Source organism: Cynocephalus volans, chromosome 1 (genome assembly GCF_027409185.1).
Source record: "Cynocephalus volans isolate mCynVol1 chromosome 1, mCynVol1.pri, whole genome shotgun sequence".
NCBI lineage: Eukaryota > Metazoa > Chordata > Mammalia > Dermoptera > Cynocephalidae > Cynocephalus > Cynocephalus volans.
In genome coordinates this window covers 260,218,360-260,245,370 of record NC_084460.1, presented here as the reverse complement: position 1 = coordinate 260,245,370, position 27,011 = coordinate 260,218,360, and the positions used below count along the sequence as shown (strand labels likewise).

The 27,011-nt window shown below is 33.1% G+C and overlaps 1 pseudogene; it reads right to left on the bottom strand.

The window, feature by feature from the left end:
• Nucleotides 1–4,589: 4,589 nt before the first annotated feature.
• Nucleotides 4,590–27,011, bottom strand: part of LOC134369576 (Y-box-binding protein 1-like) — a 126,515-nt pseudogene continuing 104,093 nt past the window's right edge.

The following is a 27,011-nucleotide window of genomic DNA, read 5'->3' as shown; positions in this document are numbered from 1 at the left end:
CACTTAGAGCTCATGACAAAGGATGACATTCTGAAATTCAGGACTGGTCATTAAGAAAGTTACTGTATTTAAAAGGATATTTCTCCTGAAAGGAGTTTTGACTATAGGCAGGATTTTGTATCTCCTCAAAGAAAATTATGATACTTAACATTTAATCATAATCATTTCTCAAGTTATTTTGTATAATGTTTCTTTTCCTTCTTAGTCAATTAGTGACTATACAATGAGTAGCACTGTAAATCATGTGTTTAGGACTTTATTTTAATTACATATCAAAGTATTATGGTATTTTGGACAATGTGTTATATTAACATAGGTGTTCTTTTTTATTGATTTAAATTGTTATAGAAAATTTTTTAGAAGTATATAAAATATAACTCCATCTTCTTTTTTTTACTTTTTTTCTTTTTAATTTAATTTTATTTTGTCAATATACAATGTGGTTGATTATTGTGGCCCATTACCGAAACCTCCCTCCCTCTGCCCTCCCAACAATCTCATATCTGTTCGCTTGTCGTATCAACTTCAAGGAATTGTAATTGTTGTGTCTCCTTCCCTCCACCCACCCCAGTTTATTTGTGTATTTATTTATTTATTTTTAGCTCCCACAAATAAGTGAGAATATGGAGAACATGTGATATTTCTCTTTATCTGCCTGACTTGTTTTACTTAATATAATTCTCTCTAGGTCCATCCATGTTGTTGCAAATGGCAGTATTTCATTCTTTTTTATAGGAGAGTAGCGTTCCATTGTGTAGATATACCACAGTTTCCGTATCCACTTATCTGATGATGGACATTTGGGCTGGTTCCAACTCTTAGCTATTGTAAGTAGTGCTGCAATAAACATTGGAGACAAGTATCCCTTCGACTTGAGGATTTCCACTCCTCTGGGTATCCCAGCAGTAGGATAGCTGGGTCATATGGTAGATCTATCTTCACTTGTTTGAGGAACCTCCATACCATTTTCCAGAGAAGCTACACCATTTTGCAGTCCCACCAACAATGTATGAGAGTTCCTTTTTCTCTGCAACCTCGCCAGCATTTATCGTTCAGTCTTTTGGATATTAGCCATCCTAACTGGCGTGAGATGGTATCTCAGTGTGGTTTTGATTTGCATTTCCTGAATGCTGAGTGATGTTGAGCATTTTTTTCATGTGTCTGTTGGCCATTCATATATCTTCCTTTGAGAAATGTAACTCCATCTTCTTAATCATGATAACTTTAAGAATATTCCAAAAAGGCAAAATACTGCCTTGTCTTAGTTTTGGAATAATATATAGATATGTTTATTGTTAATACAGAGAAAAAAATCACTGTCCAATATTCTATATTTTTACACATGTATCATATCATATTTAAAACCTATTTTATAATGTGATTTATATTATTAATAATGTAGTTTATTACATCTGCTTGAAATATGTGTTAATTCACAATGCCCTATAAATGAGCAAATTTTTAAATAAAATTCCATGACATAAATAAATGATTTTGTCAGTAGAAGTGCTTTTAAAATAATATTAATTTACATTTTAATTTCTCAGGTCATGTATCTGATTTCCCAATGATGTAAAGATGCATTTGTATATTCTATTTAATTGAAGTAAAATTTAACTTTGCATCAATCAGTCAGTAAGATTTTCTACTCCCTTTATCATATGTGGTTTTCTGCAGGGTTTAAACACATAGCTCCACAAACATCTTTTATATAAAAATTATACAAGATAAAAAAGACAGCAAAATAGGAAAAGCTTATCTTATCCAGAATTAAGTGTCCTCTATTATTATCTTCGATATGCCTTAACCTATACAGACATAGTTTATATTTTGTAACTGAAATTCTGTTAAAGAAAAGTGCAGTTAATAGCCAAGTTGTCTAAATGCGTGTGGAAACTATAAGCTTTAAAATTATATGATGAAGTAGATATACACTTATCAAATATTATAATTTATAATATAAACCAACTGATCTCAAAGTGTGATTAAAGTACCTGTGGAGTTACACAGACTTTCTTAGGGGTCCATGAGATCAAAATTCTTTTCCTAATTATAATTATGAACTTTTCCACAATGTTGTTATTTGCAATGATGGGGCAAAAATATTGATGGCTAAAATTGCTGATGCCCTAACAAGAATTAAGGTGGTGATGCTGCACTATACTAATTATGGTATGCTTCGCCACCATGCACTATATCACAAGGAATGTACCAGTGAAAATTCAGAAAACATGTAGTACTGCTCTAAAATATCACAAGCCAAATCTATACTCTAATGAATATTTACTTTCAATTAGATAAGTGATGCCACTTCTTAATCTGATATTTGCACTAATGTCTAAATATTATGTAATATATTAAAGGAGTAGTCATAGATTTGTAGATTTTGAAGAAAATAAAATATATATTATTTTTAAAAGCCTAAATACCACTTGTCAGGCAGCTAGTTATGAATGCAAATATTTATAAACTCTCCAATCTATTTCCAAAGAGTACCAAACCAAACTAATGTCAAATAAAAAGAAGCAAAGAAGAATAAAAGAAAGACATAGATTTTTCTTTTTGAAAGAACATAATATAAGATTTATCTCAATTACTGATTCACGGACAGCTAATCATATGAATATCTTACAATTGGAATTTGCACTGCAGACATTCAAGAAGGTAGAGAATAACCACCTTCTAGTTGTAAAGTACTAGTTCTATATTAGATGATAGCAGATAAATTAAGTCTTAACACTGATTAAATCTGACCCTCATTTTTTTCAACATTCGTTAATATAGTCCAGTAATGGTCACAACTTGCAGTTTTGTTATTCCATACAAATCTGCAGAGACTGCATCATTCCTTCATTGAACTCTAAGCCATTGGTACGATTGCAAAGCTAGCAATGTTGTAGTGTCGTGGGTGATTAGGTCTTTAGTCTACTGCTGTGCTCAGAGCTAAGAATCAATAAGGAAGCAGGGGAAGTAGGAGGTGCAAAAGGAGAACGAAGGTGTCTTTCCCCAGGAATTTACTATCCAGTGAATACTGGAGACATATTTCTGCATATTGAAACAATAAATAATTTTTGATGAAGCTGATTTTTAAAGTAGAGGTAAGTTAGAGTCATTGGAGCAATGAAAAATGCCAAAAAGATTTACAAAAATACAGTATATTCAGGACAAAATTTGTCAAATATAAACCTAGAAATAATTTATGCGACTATTTATTACTCAATATGTAGTGAAATAAAATAAATTGTACTGAACTATTTTTTCCCACCTGTTAATTTGACTTGACTCATCAGGGTCAAGTAGCTAACAACTCACTAATAACGGAACTTCTGAAAAAAAAGGAATTAAATTAAAATTGTGAAAGTGTTGGAAATTTGCAAGCAGAAAGTTTATCAAATATGCTAGAAAAGGTTTGCTAGAAATCAATGCATACAATGGAGACCTACCACTTTTTGGAAGACCTTTTGCTCATTTTAGGAAATGATTAATATTAAACAAAGCCACATTTTCATGCATGATTTTTCTCTTACCATTTAATTAAAATGGCATTAAAAATAAGAAAGAAAATATTATTTGCAATATTAGACCACTTAATAATTACAAGATCCTATTGCAGTTTAATTTCTCCCCCAAAAGTGTCTACCTATGAGTGGCACAAAACTCCTAGCATTTAAAAGGGCATTTCTTCCATTTAAATTCCACATAGATGAAAGAAATAAAATATTCATAAATACATATTAGTATATGTGTATTAAAATGTCGAATATCATAAAGGTGACATGGCAAAGGGAATGTGTTATTTCATAAATGAAGCTAAATAAATTAACTATTAAAATAGAAAAGAACAAAATGCTTTAACCTCAAACCTACAGTGTGTACCAAAATATTGCACTTATAAAATAGAATAATGAGATGATTATTAGTGTATATTCTTTCAGGATTACAAATGACATTTTGGAAAAAAACCACAATTAAAGAACAAACAGAAATCTAAACAAAATTTCAGAAAGACATAAGATTCAAATTCAAATTTCTTAATTTAAAAAATAAAATACAGCATAAATTATAATTAAAAATTGATAAAATAATCAATAGACTTATGTCAGAAAACAGTGATTTACCCTAATATATAAAGTTTTTATAATTCATGTGATTTTGTTATTTTTTGTATTAACAAATTAATGTAAAACATTATAAAAGCACACAGTAACGAAGGAAGGGTAAAATGAAATATATTCAGACTCATTTTCAATAAAAAATACAATCGAAAACAGAAGTTTTAAACTTGCTTTGAAATTGGTAATACATAAGTCAGAAACTACTAACTTCTCTAATTCAATGGCCTCCCTAACCTGGACACATATCTAGACAATATAGACAATTGTCTTTTCCCAATTTTATATACAAAATGTTTTTACATTTTTACCAACATGCTGCATAGATAATGCAGGTAGTTCTAGTTATCTGGTCAACGGGCAAAAAGAAGGAACTTGAGGTCTTCAGCTCCAATCTTTTGTTTATTTCTTATTTCCAATTCATTTCTTCTCGTTGGATGGCTCAACTGGATGATGGCAGAGGTGGTGAACCAGCATTTATTCAGCCCAGCCCTGCTCAGCCTCGGGAGCAGAATTCTCAGCTCAGCGTATCAAGTGCCTTTCTTGCTTTGCCATCTTGTGGTTTAGGCTTTTCTGGGCATCTGCATGGGTAATTGAAGTTGCTGTGGTAGTAATCTTGATGTGGTTGCTGATTTTGAGTCCGTCCCATCTCCTTGATTTTCTTTAACCTCCTCCTTGCCATCCTTTCAAGGCTGTCTTTGGCTAGGAGGGCCCCTGCAGAATGTTGGTCTCTCACCACGCTACATGTTGCTTTGCCTCCCATGGATTTGTCGCTGCTTTTCTCTTGGCTGATGGAGCCGCCAAAAATTACTCCAAGCCCATCTCTTCTGAGCAGTGAGAAGCCTTGAAAAGGGGTTAATCTTCAGGAACCCTCAAGAGTGAGGCATCCCTTCCATTTGGGAAATTAACCATGAATTGGGGTTCTCTTCCTGCATTTATTCTTCAGACCAGGAAGTTACAGGAAGAGAACACAGGTGGGGTTTTTTTCTAAGTACAGTTTAACAAGTTTAACAATAAGCATTCCATAATGAAATTTTCAAGAAGTTAAGTTGATCCACCAAAAAAAGCTTGATCTTAGCAAACATGCTCTTCTTACAGCAATTCCCAGTATTTTTACATATCAATCAGTAACCTGTCTTTGAGCCAGCAACCTTGCTATGTTACAATTCTTTATCTTACAACAGAGATGATATAGCCCAGGGAAAATTTCCTGTCCTTTGCAAGGTCAATTCTCGAAACTTCAAGGCCTTGGAAAACTAGACCCTGTGAAGGATATTTGTTTTATGCATACCTCACAACTACATACTCTGTCTCACTGGTCTACCTTGTACTCCTGTACCCTGGTTGTCAGCACCCTGCATCATTTCTCCCAGCATAGGAAGGTTGGAACAGAGTGGTCACCTCCCATAGAGTCTTCCCAAGTAGTAAGGTGGGAGCCTTCGCCTGCTCTAGGGCCAGTCTGGTTGGGCCTGGCCTCAGGAGCCCTCCCCATGCCTCCTTCTGTCTCCCGCTCTCATTATTCTGGTCATTCTGCTGGTAATCAAGTGCAGGACCCCTAGATGTGGATAGCATCTAAAATGGTTATGTCTGCTGCACATTTACAGCCTTGAACTGGACTCCACCCCCACCTGGAACAGTTGCTGCCTCTGCACCCTTTTCTCCTTCATTGAACATCAGACTCCACAGTCCCTCCATCTTCTACACCGCCAACGTCCTTCCTGGGGTTATGTTTCTTTATGGCAGTCTGGGGTACAACGACATCTTTGTTGGTGTCATTGCTGTTGATGAAACCATATCCATTTCTTACAGTGAACCATTTTAGTGCTCCCCAAACCTTTCCTGCCATGAGTTGTCACTGGCAGCCCGTGTGCTGATGTGAAGCCACCCGGGCCTCCGCTCCCTGCACCGCTGCCAGTGGTGCCAGGGCTTGGCCTCGACTGCTGGGTCTTGGCTTCACTGTTCTTGGTTGCCGTGATGATGACTGGGGACAGCTGCGGCAGCTGCAGCAACTCCGGGGTGTGATGGTAACTAGGCCAGCGGCGGTGCTGGGGCTGCTCAGGGCTCTCTGGGGTCCTCTCTCTGCTCCCACTCACAATAGAATGTCATAGTCTTTTTTTTTTTTTAAGGTTAACCCACATAGTTTACCCTTTTATTGTTTTTCATTTTATTTTGAATCTTTCATTATCAAAAATTATATTTAAGGCCATGGTGTAGTAACAGGGAAAACAACTAAAAACTGGACGAAAAATAAAACAATGGTTTTCATGATTGGTCATCAATCAATGAAGGACAGTGATCTCTGAGAGGTGGGAAATTCATGAGATGAACCCTGCAATCACTGCAGCCTATTATCTTAAGAGTTTCCAGGACATGGAGCAGAAAAGGAGAACTCAAGCAGCAAAATTTCAGACAAGAATCCTAGAAGTGCACTGAGAGAGCCCTCCGGAGATCTACAGAGGGCCCTCAGAATATTGAGCAGAGTACTGAGCAGGGCATGTATGTGAGAAATGACTTAGGCTGGGGAAAGATGCACTGAAAGGCTTAAAAAGCGTAGTACACAGGAACTTCAACAGGGTCAGGAATAAAACCTGTTCCTGTCATTCTAACAGGAAAATCTTATAACTCACAAGACATAAGGTGGAGTACTCAGCAAGGTCTTGGCCAGTAGTTGCGATCAATAAGGCCTAGACAAATACTGCTTCAGTCCAGCCTAAAAAAACCTTAAAGCAAAGATGTCACTGTTTCCAAGTAATCGAAATGCTTCTAAGAACAAAGCTGAAGAATATGTATAATACAAAAGTATCCAGCACCCAAAAAAGTAAAATTTGTAACATCTGGCATCCAGTCAAAGATTATTGAGCATGGAAAACAACAACAACAACAACAAAACCAAAAAAAACAAAAAAACAAAAAAACAAGAAACTACCAAAAAGAATGAGGAGAAAAGTGAATCATCAAAACTAACCCAGAACTGATGCAGAGGTTAGACGAACAGAAAGGGACATTCAAACAGATGGTATGATAGTATGATAGTTTAATAAGTTAGATGAAAATTTGAACGTATGTTAAAGATATGCAGAAGACAAAGACACAAATAAAATACTTTGAGGTGAAAACTATAATTGATGACAGTTTAGGCATAGCAAAGGAAAAGAGTGGTGATCTTGAACACAAAGTGATAGAAACTACCCAAAATGAAACTAAAAAAGAATAATGCCTCAAAAATAATTAAAATAAGCAGAACATCAGTAAGTTTTAGGACAACCTGAAGAGCCCTAATATATGTATAACAAGAGTCAGTAAAAGAAACAGGAAGGGGAACAGAAAAGAAATTATGGCCTATAGTAATCAAGGAAAAGTCACTATCATTGTTTTTTAATAATTTTGTATTTGATATTTTAGGAAACACTAGTAAAATATACATGAGAAAGATTAGAACTTACCTAAATTGTTCTTATATTTGTTATGGCTAATATTTTCTATTTTGAATTGCATAGTTAAGAGCACCATAATTATTTTAGTGCTTTGTACCTTTAAAAATCTCTATTGAGTTCTGATGTTAAATCTTCAGATTGTTTTAAATTCTGAGTGCCTGAAGTTTTCAACATATTTTTTACCCAGACATAGTGAAAAAAAAAGTAGTGAAAAGGAATTCACTTTCTTGTCCTTAGATTTGGATAAAAGGTTCAGCAACAGGCCTCATTGGTCCTTTTCTTTTTCAATTCAGAATGCCACTTTGCAAACATGTGGTATTTATATACTCTTTTCAGTCTGTAGTTCCCAAATCTGACTGACCAACAAATTCCATCTATATTTCTTTTAACTTAAACTCAACCTTATTGCAGAGGCATTAAATCAGCCAGAAGTATGAGGCATCAGAACCAGGAATCTTTAATTTAATAAGATTTAATTTAAATTCTACGATCTCCCAGTTTTGCCAGTAGGGTCTAAGCTATCAAGGCATGATTCATTTTGAGAGAGTCAACCCATCATATTTCAAAAGGTAATGCTGGAGGCAAATTTTGAGCTACAGCTCCTTGACCACTGAAGGAACAGAGCAATTGATTAAACAATTTTTCAGATAAGGCATCTGGAAATAAAATCTTAACACTGTCACACTAAGAAAACCCAGTAAAATTCATAAGTTAGTTTGGCATATATCATGTCAATTAGAATACATTATTTAAGTTGGAAATAGAATAATTCTATCCTATGAATTGCATTGGTGAGTATTGTTTTTACGACTGATAAAGAGGAAGAGCCCATGAAGAAATGCTTAATTTTATGGATTTTATAACTTATTATTTTATGTAAAATTTTGTTATTCATTTGTCAACTGTAAGAAAAGCTACAAAATATTACAGCATGCAGTATTACTTGTCTGGAATATAATATTACTTCTTTAGCTTAATCAGCTATTTAAATGTGCACCAAAACCATAAAAATAGTTTTCCTAAAAGTTGTTTTGTGAAATAGTACATTAAAAAATTTACTCAGGATTATTTTTAACTCTGATTCTATCAATTCTGATGTCCCAAAAACCTTATATTAAAATCTCCTACTGTTAGTATTTGCATAATCTTAAGTAACAATAGATTAAGGAAAACATTTGGTTTTAGAAAAAAAAGGGAAATGGAACAACCAGGCAAACGATGGAGCCAGCTCCCGGGGGTGCTGAAACAGGGGCCATGGGCCTCAAGCCCCTCCTCCACCCACCACAACCAGGAAACAGCTTAGAATGTATTGATTAGCCATGTGTGTTTCTTTGGGGTGTGTGACTTATCTGCTCATATCCTTCATCAAATTTCTGCTGAGATTTTTCTAATTCATTTTTAAGAGGTTTTTTTTTTTTGCATTAAGGATGCAAATCTTTGTTAAATTTTTTCCTTATCAATTGATTTAAAATTTAATTTGTGATGTTTCCTTTTGTTTCTATGTTAGAAAATTATTTTCTACTTAAACATTAAATAAAAATAAATAAATAAATAAAAGAAAAAAAGGGAAGTACATTTTAATACCAAGGATTTTGACCCCCAGTTACATGGGCTCATTAAATAATAATTTGATTTATATGGAAGCCTCAAAATCAAAGCTTCAATATGATTGCTAAAAGCAATACATTTTGTTCAAAGTTTTGCAAAACCTAAAATTTGTAATTTTCAGTGATTAAGAACGTGGATACTTATGTTGGCATTATTTTCAGGATTAATAGAGTTATGTAATTTTATGACTGAAATGATTCTGAAAAAATCGGGTCTGAAACTAATTTTATCTATCTGTCTATCTCTCTATCTCTCTATCATCTATCCATCCATCTAATCTATCATCTCTCTGTATATTTAGTAGCGAATATGTATTGAGTATTCTTTGCATTGTTCTAGGAAGCATAGCATTTTGACATATTGCTTAATGAAGTATGCATTGGTTTAAACTTACTGAAAGACAATGTATCAAAAGTTTTGAATATCCAGGAACACAGCATCTAAGAACTAACTCTAAGAAAGTAGATAATGGATATGTACAAAGATGGAGCAAGAAAGATGTTCACCAAAGCACTACTGAGAATAAACAGTAAAGCATAACATATTAAATAATAGAAACTCTTGTAGGTGGCTTTATCCACAGTGCCACAGGAACACAGAACCTCTCGTAACTGAATCTAAGGAACACTTTTATTCATATTTTCACGTTATGATAGAGGATATCTTTGTCCTTCTAAAAATAAGGCATGTGATTTTGTCTCAGCTCCAATGAGTATCTGTTGGCTTTTTTTAAGCTTTCCTGTTCTCGGGTTCTTTGTCTTGTTAATTCCCTCTGCTTCTTCCTTTCGCATGTTTTTACATGACATTGTGGCTCTTACTGCTTTGTCCCTATTTGCTTATACTTTGTGTTTCAGTGAAATGCATTCCAATTGAGTTTGTTGTAAATATTGTCCATGGATGTTCTATATATTTTTAGGTGTAGATTCAGGAAGATTCAAAATTAGGTGTCTGTCACTACCACCATGTTCTAAGAATTCCTGTGGTTATTTTATATATGAGAAAATGCAGTTTTCTTCTTATTGAAGGAGAGATGGAAAAACTAGAATGATATTTCCTAAAATAAATCTATAACTGAAACCATGGAAAAATAAAAAGCTCACCACATACATCTGTACTTTAGTAAGAAAAAAGATGAATTCCTTAATTGATTATCATAATGACTAACATCTAGGTATTTACCACAGATGTTCTTTCAAATGTTTTTTGTTTGTTTTTTTTTTTTGTTTTCATTGTATCTGATTACTGTGGCACAGACAGTTTTCTTTTGGAGATAACTACTCCCTGAAATGTATTTACTCTAGAATCAATAAAAATGGCATATGTGAGAGGAGGCAAATTTTTCATAAAAGCTGTGCAAATGCTGGGAACAGACTTATAAAACAGATACCTATTATGAGTGCATAGATTTGAGTTAACAATTAAACAAATATGCATTTATGACTTTGAGGAATATACTTCATTCACAGGTTTTTAAAAAGAATATCAAGTTCGTAATTGTTATGCTAGTAAATTGTAGGATACTGTTTAACTTTCTTTTTTTTTTACTCCCACTCTCAATCTCTCTGATGATATAGCAGTTCCAGCAAAGAACTGGCAATGATAAGATTAAATGAAGTTTCTAGTACTCTAATATGTCAATTATCAGCTTCAGAAATCACAAAGAATAGGAGAATAACAAGTATATAACATTCAATTGTTAAGAAAATGAAGATATTAGAACTGTAAAAGCAGTAATAACAGTATTAGGTTAAAAACCTATTACATTGTTCAGATTCTGTAAGCTTTTAAAAAATTTTTTGTTAATGCCAAATAGCAATAACTGCATTGCTTTTCCATTAATTGGTCTTAATGAGTATGACTAGTATCTGTCACTATGTAGCAGTGTTGAAAGCTCGGTAGCCTTCAATTGTATGTAACCTCCTTACTGTAGAATGGAGCAGATGATATTAACTCTAAGGAACTTTATACAGAGTGAGCACTTAATAAATGCTAACTGCCTGTATTAAATCTCGAGGGCAAAGAATCCCAACTGGCTATATCCACAAGTTTTGGATGCTCCTTTTGCATCCTTTGTGAGCATGTAGAAAATAGTGCTCACTTGAGGGTACTAGGACACTTCTTCACTTCTCCACAGACAAGATAGGAAAGGGAAAGGGAAATTTCAAAAAGCTGAGACTGGAAAGTCAAGCCTTTAAAATCTACATCTACTGGATTAGTTTAGATAGGAAGAGACTACATCATTTCATATTCTCCTACAGAATACCCCGTTCCCCAAGGATTTTAATAAGGCCCCACACGTATTTCCTTTTTGTAGTTGGCCTAATGTCCTCTTATTCAACTTTTCTACTTTCTTGCTTCTTTCCCCAGTCACCTGTCTTATGGTTTTAAGACAGAAATAGCAATATCTCCCACTGCATAGCCCACATTTTTAAATGTATTACACAACGCAGTTTGGCAAACCATATACATTCTGCAAATGAAAGGTAATGTAATGACAATACTTTGCTCCCACAAAACACTGAATTTCCTCTTATACAAGTTTTTCTTGGATATTTAATCCTGTGAAGTATTAATTAGATAAAAAGCTATTTGTATAGTTAGAAAATACAACACTTACTGGGGAAACTGTTGAACAAATCTCATACATAATTAATGATGCATGCCATTGTGAACATCATCATGTGGCAACGGAGGTCACAATTAATGAATGGTTTAAGTGACAAGACAAATAATGGATATTAGCTCTTCAAAATTTAAAGGGGTTTCACCTGGGTAATTTATTGGCAGCATTGTACAGAATACCACTCTTATAAGAATATCTCTGTTTTTAGTATATAATTTTTTCTGTTCAGGATCTTTATCTCTGAATATATCTGGACACGTAAAGAATGGGCTATACAAGTTCATATATGTTTTTATCTTTAATGTGCTATTATGGATATTTAAATGAATACTCAACATGCAAAAACATTCCAGAAATAAATTATTCCCACTATTTTTGGCAGTTAGGAAAGTTCATTTGAAAGTTAATGCCGGTGACTGTCATAGGTGAACTACTAATGAATTAGCCTCAGGAAGGGATATGACTTTCTTTGCTGTTTTACCTGAAGACTTTGTAAGTGTGTTATGTGCCTTATGCTTATGAAGATCATTAAAAAGTTCCAACATTAAAATTCCTTGCCTAAATCAATTAGTAGCAATTTACAAAACACTATTTTAAATCCTTAAATTTGAACTTTTTTTCCTCCATATGTTTTTGTATCATTAACTGTTTTATTGGTTATAATACCAACTTGTATTAGTAAGTTAGCAGACTAGCATTTGCTTTCAGGTGGAGGGCAAAGAGTGACAAAGTTATATAAAATCTTTTTATAATTTTGAGCTTATATGGGAATCATATTCAAATTTGTTGTTATCTAGTGTAGTTTAATGTATATACCCCATGTCAATTAAATTGCTTATGAAATACTGGTTTCAAACATATATCTCAAAATTGAGAACGTATCATCATAAATACAAATATTTATAGTATTTACTTTGCTTTTATAAGGGCGATTTGAAAAGGAAGCATTTGAAAGCCCCACTTCAGTCTCTTACTAAATTCTGGTGATATATTGAACTCTTTTCCTTCTTAATGTATTCATAAAAGTAACTGGCTCCTGAACAAACCACTCAGATCTTTTCTGACCTGCTATAACTATCAGGAATTAGAGTGACAAAGGGAGGAAAGAAATTTCAACCATCATTAATCAATGGATTACTTTCTTTAAAAAGTCAGTGTGAAAGGCATGCATTTAAATTTAGCAATGTTATTAGGTGAATTAAAATTGTAACAATCCATAATTCTTTCCTTAATCATATTTTCTCATGTAAAGGTAAGCAAGTGTAGAATAATCTGATTATATAAAGCTTCTAAATTTTCTAGCATTTAAAATTTTTTTGAAAAGCAATTAAAAGATGTCGAAAATAGTTTTATTCACATTGTAAAGGTGAATTAATCTAGTCTATAAGTCTAAGCAAATTGCAACATTAATTCAGCGGTGATAATATTGTATTGACTACTTGCTTCATACTTTCATGGGAACATTCAAGAATAATAAATATAGAAATAAATATAGAATACTTGCTATGTTTTTTCCATGAACTGTGATAATTTATAAAACAAGATAGGTAATTCTCACATATTTATCTTATTCATTAATTTATAGTTTTCTAGTGTTATCACTTTACTTATTACATGATTTCAAAATTGGATTATGTGTTCCACCTGTCAAGTCAAATGTTTATTGTTGCTTACAGAAAAATAAAAACTCACTTTAAATAAAGAATGTCTCCATAGGCACAAACTCATTAATTGCAGAACATTAGGGAAACGAGACCAGACATTAGAATTGTAGATAATAATTTTTGGATCCTGGTGGGGCACATCCTGATTGTTTGATGTGAACATTGAACTTTACCTGAACTTCAGTTTCCTCATATAAAAATTTGGGGAAAAGTATCCAGAAAGTAGGAACAAAGACAAAATTTATATAGTGTTTAGCCTACAATATTTTTTGAATAACCTTTATATTTTGGAAGAGCTGAAGATTTATTATACAGTAAGTTTCCTTATATCCACACCTAGGTACTTCTATTATTAACAACCTTGATTAGATTTCCTTAGTTTTTACTTAACATCTCTTCTCTGTTCCAGGATCTCATCCAGGATACCACATTACATAATCATCATGTCTTCATAGGCTTTTCTAGACTGTGACAGTTTCTCACACTTTCCTTGTTTTTCATGACCTCTACAATTTTGAAGGGTACTGCTCAGGTATTTTGTAGAATAACCTTCATTGGGTCATTGTTTCCTCATGATTACACCAGAGTGTAGGGTTTGGGGGAAAAGGTCACAGAAAAGTGTAATTATCATATATCAAGAGCATAAGCTATCAATGTGATTTATCACTATCGATACTAACTCTTGATTACCTGGCTGAGGCAGTGTTTGCAAAGTTTCTTCACCATAAATTTACTCTTAACTTTCCATGACTGAGATTCTGCACAACTCACACATAATAGGTGGAGAGTCACATTCCATCTTTTGGAGGGGACCATATTTTCGTTTTATTTGGAATTTTTCACTGATCCATGTGATACTGGATTAGAGTTAGAGAAAGTATGAACTCATATGCAGCATGAATTTAAACTACTCTCCCTGTTTTTTGTTTGTTTGATCATTTGTTTATATCAGGATGAACTCATGGATATTTATCTGTACTACATTATATATTTTGTTGCTCAAAGTGTTCTGTCTTGGCTATTCAGACACTTGACAGCTTGTCCTTTTGACATGCTTCCATAGTTTTGTTTTTTGGCACTTTCTTGCTTTCTGGCACTATAAGATGTTTTAGGCTCATCTTGTATATTCCCTGCCCCAGCCTTAGAATCAGTCATTTCCATTTCTATAAGGAGTCCTGGTTCCTTTAATTGGAGAATAGTATTAGAAATCAAGATATGGGTGATGGCTGTGCTTGTTACTGCAGTGTCCTTGTGTCTAAGGCCTTCCCACAGACAGAGCAATGAGATATGTATGTGCATACTAACCTGTTTTTACACATGTATCTATACATATCTGCATATGTATCCACCTGTATCTGTATTAAGTTAATGATGAGTTCAAACTGATGCCTCCAACTTTAACCTGGTATTACATGGATCATTCTAGACTTCCCCATTTGCTTCTCTGTAGTCGCCCACACTGACGTAAACTTTTCTCCCAGCAGCTGCCATCTATTTACTTAATAGTTTAATTCCAGTATGTAAGAATATAAAGTTCAACTTGCTAATCCATACCCCATGGTTGAGAACTTTGCCAACTAGAATAGACTGCTTATGTATGGTTTCTTTTGCCTTTAGTCTTACAGTGTCCATTAACTTCCAAAGTTACTTAAGTCATCAGTTTTTCCCTTAACTACATTCAGTGAGGTTATTACATTTGTAGTGCAATTAGATTAGTTTGTCATAGTCTACTTTCCATCCTGGTATCCCCTGACATCTTAAAAGATTTTTAAAATTTGCATGTATTAAAGTTCACTCTTTGTACCGTAAAGTTCTATGGTTTTTGACAAATGCAGAGTGTTATGTATGCACAAATACGATGTCATACAGAATAGTTTCCTGCTCTTAGAAATCCTTTGTTCTTCATCTATTCAATCCTCCCACTCCCAAACCCTTTGAAACCACTGATCTATTTACCATCGCCATAGTTTTGCCTTTTCCGGAACGTCATATAAATGGAAATATAAAATATGTAGACTTTTCAGACTAAGATTTTTTCACTTAGCAATTTTGTGGTGTCTATTTATACCTTTATAACTTTGTCCTAGGCTTAATTGCTGAAAAATGTGTTTAGTTTTTTCTTTTGGTTTAGATGTCAATTTCTCTTGTTTATTTTCTGTCCATATGTTTTATGCTCTGTAACTCACCACCCTGAATCATTAGTTCAGCCTTCCTCTTTTCCCTACTGCATAGAAAAAAGAACTAACTATATGATAACTAATGGCAGTTTTGTTGTTTATTTTGTACTGAGAATATAATAAATGTTTAAAAATCATTTGCATAATTTTTCATGCTAACTTTATTTTGCTATGTTTCTTGTTAATCTTTATTTCCCATTTTCATTTTTATTTTTTCTTTCTTTTATTCCAAATTATTAATTTTCTTTTGTAGTTAATGTTTATCTTCCCTTCTTCTATTTCAGCTTTTGTATTTATTTTAAAATTATGTTTTGTCCTAATTGTTTGAATTTTAATTTTTATACTTTGCTTTCTTCACCTCTCAGTTTTCCTGTCCAGCCTCCTCCCATGGCAAATCCTTGCATCATTTGGTGTCCTGATTACTATAATATATACAAAGTGGTTAATATGAGAAGAATTTAGTGAGAGAAGTATTTTCATATGTGGGTAAAGGGCAAAGAAATGGAGTGGCTTCCAGATTCCAAAGAGGATAGCAGTATGAAAAAGGATGCATAATAACAACTGTGTTATTAGGTAGATAAAATAAATAGATGTCTGAGCACGATTTGGAGGGAGCAGAAGAAATATATAATATGACCTCATTCTCTTCCCACCCTCTGATCTCCTTCTAGGGCCTTCTACTGGCTGAAAACAAGTGGAAAACAGAGAGCACATGAATCCATTCATGTTGTACACACACATCAGCCTCCTGGAACAAATACCAGGCTCAAGCAGGATGGAGAGTAGATCCATCCAGCAAAGCATTTTATGGAATTCCTTTTCTCTGTTTTATTTCAACAATGTGAAATTTTACACACACATACACATGCATACAGATCCATACTTCTATCTAAGTATCTACTTACCTACCTACCTACCTACCTATCTATATCCGCTTTATAATGGTCCAAAGGAAGTATTAGTTTAATGAGATCTTTGCTGCTTTGAAACATCACAAATATCTTAGGATAAATCTCTCTTTTTCAAGAGCCTCAAGGGTCTCCCCCACTCCCTTCATCCTAATAATTCCGATCTAACTCAATTTCTACCTTAATAGACCACCAAAAAAGTGGTGAGCTATTATGGTTGTCCAGATGAAGGCTGGTATACAGGTTTTCACCTCATCAATTAAGAGATTAACTCCTTTTTCTACTCCCTCCCTATTGTTTGAATATGAAAATGTGTGAATGAGTCAAAGCAATTTATCATATTCTTTCTCTTGCCTTTTCTTTCTTCTTCCATTTATATACATGGAAAATATGGGATACCTAGATCCTGCTAACCTTGGGAAAAGTTTAAGTCATCTCTCTTGTATTTCTTTTCTTTCCCTTCTTTCATATGACAGCAGAGTTTGAGAAAAAAATCTCAGCTGGAGAAAGCATAACATAAATGGCCTAGACCTAATCTAGGTAAAAAGGGGAAAAAATAACTTCTTCTGTTTCCTTTCTGTCTAAATACTTTTTATTAGGAGTAACGTCCATTTTTTCCTATTAGTATAGGAATTTCCAAGGCTTGGCAGAAAAGATAGCGAAGGAAAATATTAGTATGCAGGAATTTTTGCATCTCCTAGCCTAATACTATCATAAGTATTAGGCTTTTTCTTTTCTATGTGTCATTCCTAACAATGGACTACGTGGATAAATAATAGTTCTCGTTGCACTGAAAGTTCTTGAAAAATGACTTAGTATTGTGCTACTTTGATCACTTTTTGTATCTTTAAAATAATCAAAAGTAATTACATTTTTTAAAAATTAAGGTATAATATAAATGAATAACACTCATCCCTTTAAGAGTAGAATTCTGTGAGTCTTGAAAAGCATGTGATCATGCCCACTACTGTAATCATGATGAATAATTGCAACATCTTTTCAGATTCCCCTTTGCTCCTGCCTAGTCAAATCACCCACTACTCATAGACCCTGGCCACCACTGATGTGCTTTCTGACCCTTTAATTCTGCCTTGGTATGAAAGCCAAATAAATCGTATAATATATAGCCTTTGAGATGGCCTTCTTTAACATTTATACATGTTGTTACATGTATCAGTAGTTTGTTCTTCTTTATTGCTGAGTAATATTTCATTTTATAATGTAACATAGTTTATCCAGTCTCCACTTAAAGAATATTTGATTTGTTTCTAGTTTTTGAGGTTAAAAATATGGGCAATATCAATATCCAATTGCAGGATTTTGTGTGAATATAGGTTTTAAATATCCAAAATAAAATAGAAACAGAAGCATAAAATTGAAGCTCATTGCATAAAATGTGTGTAACAAATTTATCTGCATCTGTCAGCACTTGATATTGCCATATAGAAAATATTTCTGCCATTCTCATAAGTTTTTAGTGTATTTCATTGTGGTTCTAATTTACTTTTTTGTAATGTCTAACCATGTTGAAGATATTTTCAGGTGCTTGTTTGCTATCCGTATAACTTATTTTGCAGTGTCTGTTGAAATTTTGTACTCATTTTTATTGAACTGTGAATTCCCTTATTCTTGAGTTATGAGATTATTTATACATTCTTGGTAAGGGTCTTTTGACAAGATACGTGATTGGCAAATACTTTCCACCACCCCCCACCCCCTCACCCCTGTTTTAGGGCATGCCATGTTATTCTATTAAGAGTATCTTTTGAAAAATACAAGTTTTTTATTTCAATGAAGTCCATTTCATAACTTGTTTTCTTTTATAGATCATGCTTTTGGTAGCATGATTTTACTCATCTAGGGTCACAAAGAATTCCTTCCATGTTTTCTTCTGAATGTTTTATAGTTTTAGGTTTTGCATGTAAGTCTGTGAATCATTATGATGTTAAATAGGAGTGGTCAGAATAGACAGGCCTAGTTTCCTTCTAGATCTTAGAGAAACAGCATCTTGTCATTTACCATTAAGTGTGATACTAGCTTGAGGGTTTTTTGTAGGTGCCCTTTATCGGTCAGAGAGAGATCAAGCTTCTCTCTCTTCTCATGGTGTGCTAAGTGTTTTTATCATGAAGAGATGCTGAATTTTGTCAGTCTTTTTATGCATCAATTGAGATGACCATGTGGTTTTGTTCTTTAGTCTGTTGATGTGATGAATTGTTATTTAAACAAATTTTTCCTATAACCAGTTTTTCATTTCAGCTTTCTCTTATTTTTCTATTCTCAATTTCACCAATTCTTTATTGTCTTTTTCTCATTCCTTTTCTTTTTCTTGACTGGGGTTTAATTTTCTCTTATATTACCAGCTTCTCAAGGAGGAAGCTTAGATAATTTATTTTAGACCTTTTTTCTTTTTTAACATCAGCATTAAGTGTTCTAAATTTTCTTCTAGTTTCTGGTCCAGCTTTTATTTGTACTTTCATTCTATTATAAATATTTTCTAATTGCCCATGTGATTCCCTTTTTGATTTAGGAGCTATTTATAGCTTAATTTCTTAAGTATCTGTGGATTTTCCACGTATCATTATGTTAATAATGTTATTGATGTACTGATGTTATTAATTAATTATATTATGGTCAAAGAAAAGATGAAGTATAATTTTAATATTTTAAAACTTATTAAAATTTGTTTTATTGCTCCAAATATTATTTGTCTTTGTGAATGCTTCATGTGCACTTGAAAAGAATTTGTATTTTTCTCCAGTTGAGTATAATTTTCCATAAAGTATTGATCATATCTTCTATAGTATTACTGATTTTCTCTTTACTTGTTCTGTCAGTTATTAAGAGAAGTATTGATGTCACCAGCTAAACTTGTGCATTTTTCTGTATCTCCCTTCCATTCTATTTGCTTTTGCTTTATGTATTTTGAAATTGTCTCGTTTGCTGCATGCATATTTTGGATTGTTATGTCTACTTGAATGTTTGACCCATTTTTTACTGTGTAATTTCCTTCATTATCCTTGATTTCTTGCATTTAAATATCCTTTATCTCATATTATATATACTCCATCTTTCTTTTGAGTAACATTTACATCATATATCTTTCCCATCCTTTTTACTTTTAAACTTTATACTTAAAATGAACTACTTGTAAGCCATGTACAATTGGGTCTTCCTTTGTAATGTAGTCTAAAATAAATTTATTTAGTTAATATGTTTAGATCATTAATATTCAATGTAACATTTGATATGGAGAGAATAAATGTATCATTTGCTTGCATTTTCTTTTTGTTACCTCTATTCTTTATTTCTTTATTTTATGCCTTCATCTAGATTGTGTGCTTAATCATACCATTTTATCTCCACTATTGATATATTATTTATACCTTCTTAAAAAAATACCTTTAGTGGTTGCCCTAGGAGTTTATAATATACATTTTTTATTAAACAGAATCTATCTAAGTAATAATGTACAACTTTACATATGGCATAAGGATTTACTATACGTGTAGTGTAAACATGTAGCCAGAGTAGAAAGCATGAAAGTTAAAAATATTATGTACTCATATCAAAAGGACCTAGGCCCAAACTTGGAAAACTTCTGGCCAGAGATAAGAAGACCTGAATGTCAATAAGAATAATAACCATGATGGATTAAAATAAGATTTGTTTAAATCCTTGGGTTCAAAAAGGTAATTTAAAATAGAAAAAAAATATTGGTCACTTTTGAAAGATGCTAGAGAACTTACTTAATACTTTTAAGATCATTAAATATAGGATAAAAATCCAGCATTTCATCTGTATTTTTCAGTATTAATTGTATCTTAGTATAACCAAATTTTTAATGAAAAAAAATTTATTGTTATAGTATTATAAATCAAGGTTATGCATTTTTAAAGGGATGATAACATTAAAATATCTAAATTTGTCTACCCTGAATGAAATGTTGGCTCTGGGCAATGCTCTAATATCATAAACGTAGGAAAGACCTAACATTATGTGTCTCCTGAGGAAAGAACACAACTCTGAAATGCTCTTACTAAAAAAAATATGGCCCAGACTCTCATCAAGCCCCTCTAGGTCTAACTAACCATCTACAGGAAAGAGAAGGAACAAAAAAACATATTCAGTTACACCACAGGGGTCATCTGCGATGATTCCGATGAAAGGAAATGCTGTGAGATAAACCATTAGTTTCTTTAACAAATACTGGAAGAAAAAGGGTGGAGAAAGTAAAGGGCAACCTGTATATTAAAAGAGGCTCGTCAACCAATTTAAATCTATTGATTTTATTGGATCCTGATTCAAACTGGTGGTTCTCAACCAGGGGGTGATTTTGATCCTCATATGACATATGGAAATATCCAGAAAAATTTTTGGTTGTTGCAGCCAAGGAGGAGTAAAACAAAAGACATCTAGTGGGTACAAACTACGGATGGTGCCACACATTTTACAGTGACCACCCTACCCCATAACAAATAATTATCTGGCCTAAAATGGTAAAATGTCAATAGTGCTGAGGTCAAGAAACTCAGATTCAAACAAATAACATTTATAAGTATTTTTTCTTTTTGTTTTTTTTCTGACCGGTAAGGGGATCGCAACCCTCGGCATGGTGTCGTCTGCACCACGCTAAGCCAGTAAGTGCACCGGCCATCCCTATATAGGATCCGAACCCGCGGCCTCGGTGCTACCAGTGCCACACTCTCCTGAGTGAGCCACGGGGCCGGCCTTATAGTATTTTTTCAATACACATTCTAATTCTCTAGTGGAAGGCATAGATGTACATGTACACAAGACTGCTGAACGAATAGTTCAGTGTAAATGGAGGAATGACAGGTTAATATACTCTTCAGTTTTACCAAATAGATGTAGAGTATAAATATTGAATTAGTTATTTTATTTTATTTGTTAACCTTGAATGCTGAGAGGGTGGGAGAGAAGGAGGGAGGAGGAAAAAGGGAGAGAGAGACAGAGAGAGAAGAGAGCTAGAGAGAAATAAACTGTTGTACTCACAGGAAGCAGTCTTACTATGTTTACAGGTCATGTGATGACTACGAGACATGGGTAAACAGATGTTGAGAATACATTGCTGCATGGTAAAATATACTTCACAGGATTTTGCTAAATAATTAACTTTTCTAACATATGTCCTGAAATTATTTATTTAGTATTAGTAGGAGAATTAGATGATTTTGATATTTTTCCCTAATGAATATTTATTGTAGAACAAAAGAGATGATTTGAATTGACAATTTTCTTACTTTTATAAGTAAGAAAACAGTAATATATGCACCATTTTAGTACATTCTAGATAAATATTAACAGTAATATATGCACCATTTTAGTACATTCTAGATAAATATTAACAATAATTATTTTTTAGCACTAACTATATTCTAGGCATTATAGTATGTACTTTGGATTCATTATCTCATTTAATTCTCAGGTACATATTCCCACATATAAACTACGGGGGAGAGGCTGGCTGGTTAGCTCAGTTGGTTAGAGCTTGTTGTTAGTAACATAGGTCTAGGGTTTGGGTCTCCATACTAGACAGCCACAAAACAAACAGACAAACAAACAACAACAAAACAACCTGTGAAGGAAATGTTTTCAATCCCAATTTACGTGAGAAACAACAATGATAAAGTAAAATGACATTCACACACAATATTTTCCTGTGAAAAAGTGATGAAGCCAAATTCAAGCCCAATTCTCTCTGATTAAAACCCAGTTTTTAAGCATTGGTTGTAACGGTACTGACACAAAAAGTAAACAAAATCTAAGATTCTTCATTGCATTCCAGGTGAGTTTTCTTAGCTATAATATGAGGCTGATGACAGCCATCCATAGGCTCTTACCACTCTAATTTTGAAACCTGTCCATGTGGAGTACACTATGTATGTGGTTATGAGAGAAACATGTTGAGTCCCAATGGGTATCCACTATTATTAATGCGTATTATATTTATCTAACATGTTATCTTTAAATTTACTAATGTGATATAAAACATTAATATTGTTTGTGACCATAATGTATTATATTTCTGTAAAATATTTTTTTTACTGTCTTTGGTTCTTATGACAAAAGAAGTTCCTGGGAAATTACAATAAAATATATTATTGATCTCAAAGAACTACTATGAATGAATCAATTGCAAATAACCAGTAAGCGATAGTCTCATTTTCATAGATATGGCCTCATTATGACTAAATACTGAAAATGTATGAAGACACTATTGTTTAGAGTAAGTCTTGTAGCACTTGCCTTTCCGCTAACTCATGTAAATATCTTCTCTCATGTTTAAAATTAAATGATCTGAATTCATCATGCACATGAGGGGACATTCCAGATTTTCACTCTTAACTATTAGTCCTATTATTTGTGTAAGTTTATTTAAGCCTATATTGCCAATGAACTGAATAGAGCAGATGTTTTGCATATTTTTAAGTAAAATATGCTTCTTTTCAAAGTTGTAAGCAATATTTACCTTTTCTTCCTACTTTTGATTTAACAAATTAAATGCAAGATGATGACCTTTATCCAAATAGCTTGTTATGAAAATAAACACATATCTTTTTCTCTGTTCTTTTACCAACTCCTTAAGCCTATAATTTCTGTCCACCCAGACACTTGCAATTACACACAGTGTAAGGGTATCTGCAGTTCTACACTTACTTACATAGTAAATGCTTAATAACATCTCTGGATATTTCCTCTACATGCTTTTGTAAGGAAAAATGATTACAACTTTGCCTATTGGTATAGGAGATAATCAATTTATGATGCCTATGATTAAATAATAATAATAAGAAGAAACAAGTAATTCCTTTCTTTCAAAATGTGCCTGTTACCACTATGCCCTCAAGGGCAAATGTAAATATTTTGAAAGTCCTCATTAATAAATAAATAAGAAATATAGAACATCTGCACAAAGACAAAGACTTTGTCACTTCAAAAGTAAAAATCCAGAGGAAGATATGAGCAACATAAAGGGGATACTAGTAAAATGAAATATCACATATTTACAATAACCACCCTAAATTGACACCTACTATGTTCTATGTACTGTACTAAGTACTTGATATGTACTAAATCAATCCTTATAATAATCTTGTAAGAGAGTAGCTAATAAACTTGCCCAAAGTCACACAGCAAGCAAATGGTAGACCCCTGATTTAAAACAAGGAACTTGGCTTAAGGCCCTGCTTCTGTGCTTAATTGTAGGGTGGCCAATGGCATCTTCATTTACTATGTTAGAAGGGACAAACTGAAGCTAAGACAAAGCATCTGGTCCAAGGTAGCAAATTATTGACCACACATGACTTGCTGACATAAGTTGTTTGTTTTACAATGTCAAAAAGGGTTTATAAAGGCAATAAGCCATCGTCATTTGCTGTAACATAGCATAAATCTTTTGCCTTACTGAATATTGCTTCATTCACTTATGTTATATGCCTGCACCTGCAAGAAACTGAATTCTCTAGGCAACAAAACTAGATAGGCAAAAGCCTATCTGACAAAGCTCTTACAAAATAGCCATAAGAGTTCCTCTGATTCTAACTCATATTCTTCTTTACTCTTATTTTCCACAAATTCTAACAAATACATTTACCAGATTTCCTAGTTTCCATCAAATTAGAGATAATAAGAGGAAAAAAGATGCAAGTGTTATTTATACTCAAAGTGATCGAAATTTATAACTGCAACTGTCAGCATATATATAAGTACATATGAGTATATGTACAGCAGACAAAAAGTATTTTTCATTAATCTCATTTTAAAATATGTGTAGGTGGGTTGCTATCCTAAAAGGAATGGCAATGATTAAAGTACAAATTATGAGAGAGAAAACTTTTAAACTTTTTTTTTAGGAAGTAAAAATTAGTTTTAAGTTATTTTCAAACAGCTGTTATGCACAGCAAGAATAATTTTCACTTTGAAGACCTCAAAGATAAAAAATTACATATTTCTCTGCCACAAAAATGTAATGCTTTATGCTTGGACTGTTTAGTCCATCTCATTTTCTCTGTCACAAATTTTCTCTTATCAAGCTTTTTTGTGTGGAAACATTGTCTATAGCTATTTTCCACGTGAAAACAAACAAGGGAAATATCTACTTCCCATTAAACCTATGCTAGCCATTATAAAGCTATGAAGAATCTATATATTTAATTTGGTTAGCACATTGCATTACATGTACTGAGCTCAATAAGTGTGGCTGTTATGATGATGATGATGATGATTTTTATCATTATTATTAATGTTATTGTTAATGGTATGTCATAGGGGAGCTCCAACAAAGAAATATAGGTAAACAGTCTCTTGGATTTATAGAGAATACTACCTTTCAAATAAAAAATTAAATTTACTAAAGAATTTGCTGACAGGTTTTACGTTTAAACTAAACTATCCCTTCAGTAGAAGCTTTAGGAAAGTCATGTTTAGATCTACTACCAATCCTTAAATTTTATAACTTCACAAGTAATTAGCTTTGCCACTGGCATATTAAGGAAAAAGTAGAAAAGATCATGTGTATGTACATACCATGTAGAGCTTTGCAAGGGAATGTACGTGTCATGATAAATCACAGAAAACTTGCCAAAGACTGAATCAAAACAGGCTGAAAAAGGTATTTCTTTCTTATGAGACAAGCAGCCTGACAGAAGTCCCTCTGTGATACCTGAAAAGAAGATTGGTAATCATCTCTTATTTCTCCCAAAATGCCTTTCCTTGACAACAGGAGAGATGATAGGAGTAAGGCCCTGATTATGGGTAGGTGTGGGTTCCTCAGGCTGCAGACCGTTGACAGCTTTGCTGTCCAGCTCTTCCAATCTCTATTAACATTGCTCGTGTTCCTAAAATTACCTGAGATCACACAGCAGTGATGATAATATATTATCTTCTAAGACATGAAAAAATGCTACTGTGTAATGAAGTCAAGTAGCAATCTTGAGATAAAGTTTGCATTTAGTTTTTTAAATATGTAAGGAAATAATCTATAAATTACTTCTGAGCATTTTGACCAGCAAGATATTTAACAAGTAGTAATATTTGAAGCTAACTCTAATATTTAAAAGTGATGTTCTGTAACATTTTATGTACAATTATTAACCTTGGAAGTTGAAAAAAATAAAGTTGTTAGTTTTCTGAACTTATAGTAAGGCAGTTAATGTATAGACTCTAGAGAAAAACATCTTTGGTTCAAAATCCAAGATTTTCCATTTAATAGGTATCACTTAAGTTCTTTGTGGCCAATGCCATATCTATGTTCTAGGGATGACCATAGTCTGTACATCAAAAGATTAAATAAACTAAGCACCTGTCCAGCACATAGTAGGCACTGTGGAAATATTTAGGTATTCATGTATTTCTCACCTCATAAAAACAGAAGCAAGGTCATAATGAGGCATAAAGGTAGTTAATAAGTATAATTTGACTCAGAATATACCAAGAATAATTATAGTTAGGTAGTGACAAATAAAGCTCAAAGAATGTTTTGCTTTATTACATTTATTTGCTTAGAAATTAGCAAAATAATTGAGCAATTAGTAATTAGACTTTTACTCTTTTTATTGTATTTTAGGAGGATCTAGACCAATATAATATAAGTCCTTACAGCTAGAGAACAACTGTACACCAAACCCATTTCTTCTTCTTCTTTGGCACACAGCTACGTTTCTCAACCTGCTTTCTAATTATCAGAAGATACTGACTGAAAATCAGATAAATGACTGAGTTATAGCAAAAAAATTTGAACAAAAATGGAGATCACTATTTTCTACCTTAAACAAATTTCCCAATTACTCACAATCTCCCAATTATGCCCAATTACTTACCTTCCTGTCCTTCCTCTTCCACTGGCTAATTACCTATAAAATGATATTTTTGGAAGTCATATGTGGAAAATAATGGAATTAGAAGATGGTAGTGGTCTTTATCCCAGACTTACTGCTTGTAATAAAGGTGCATGGCCACCACCAGTAGGAAAGACTGAATATACACTTGACATGTGTGAGATTTAAATATCTATACTTTCTCACTATCAATTTTTTTTGTTGTTGTTGTTTTTAGAGACTAAGAAATGAATTTAATATATCTCTGCCCCAGTTTCTGATGGAGGTGAGACAGGCCACTGAAAAATATTTTTTCTCTGAGTGATGGTAGCTTTGTTTACCATTGTTTCAGATTTTCATGTCCCCCAATCTTCTCACCCTCAGATGCAATCACCACCAATGACAAATCAAGGCAGCTCATCTTAAAAAAGCCTTAGTACCCAATCCCTTGTCATCTGCCGATGAAGCATCAAAGAATATTTGAAACATACTTTTAGTCATTTTTTTAATAATGGAAGTTCTACTATGTCTTATCTTGCCTGCTCTTTTATGAGTCTTTTATAAGGAAACAGAACACATCTCAAGTCCATAGGCTGAATTCAGTTTTGTAGTTTAAGGATCCTGCTTATTCACATTTAAATAAGACATC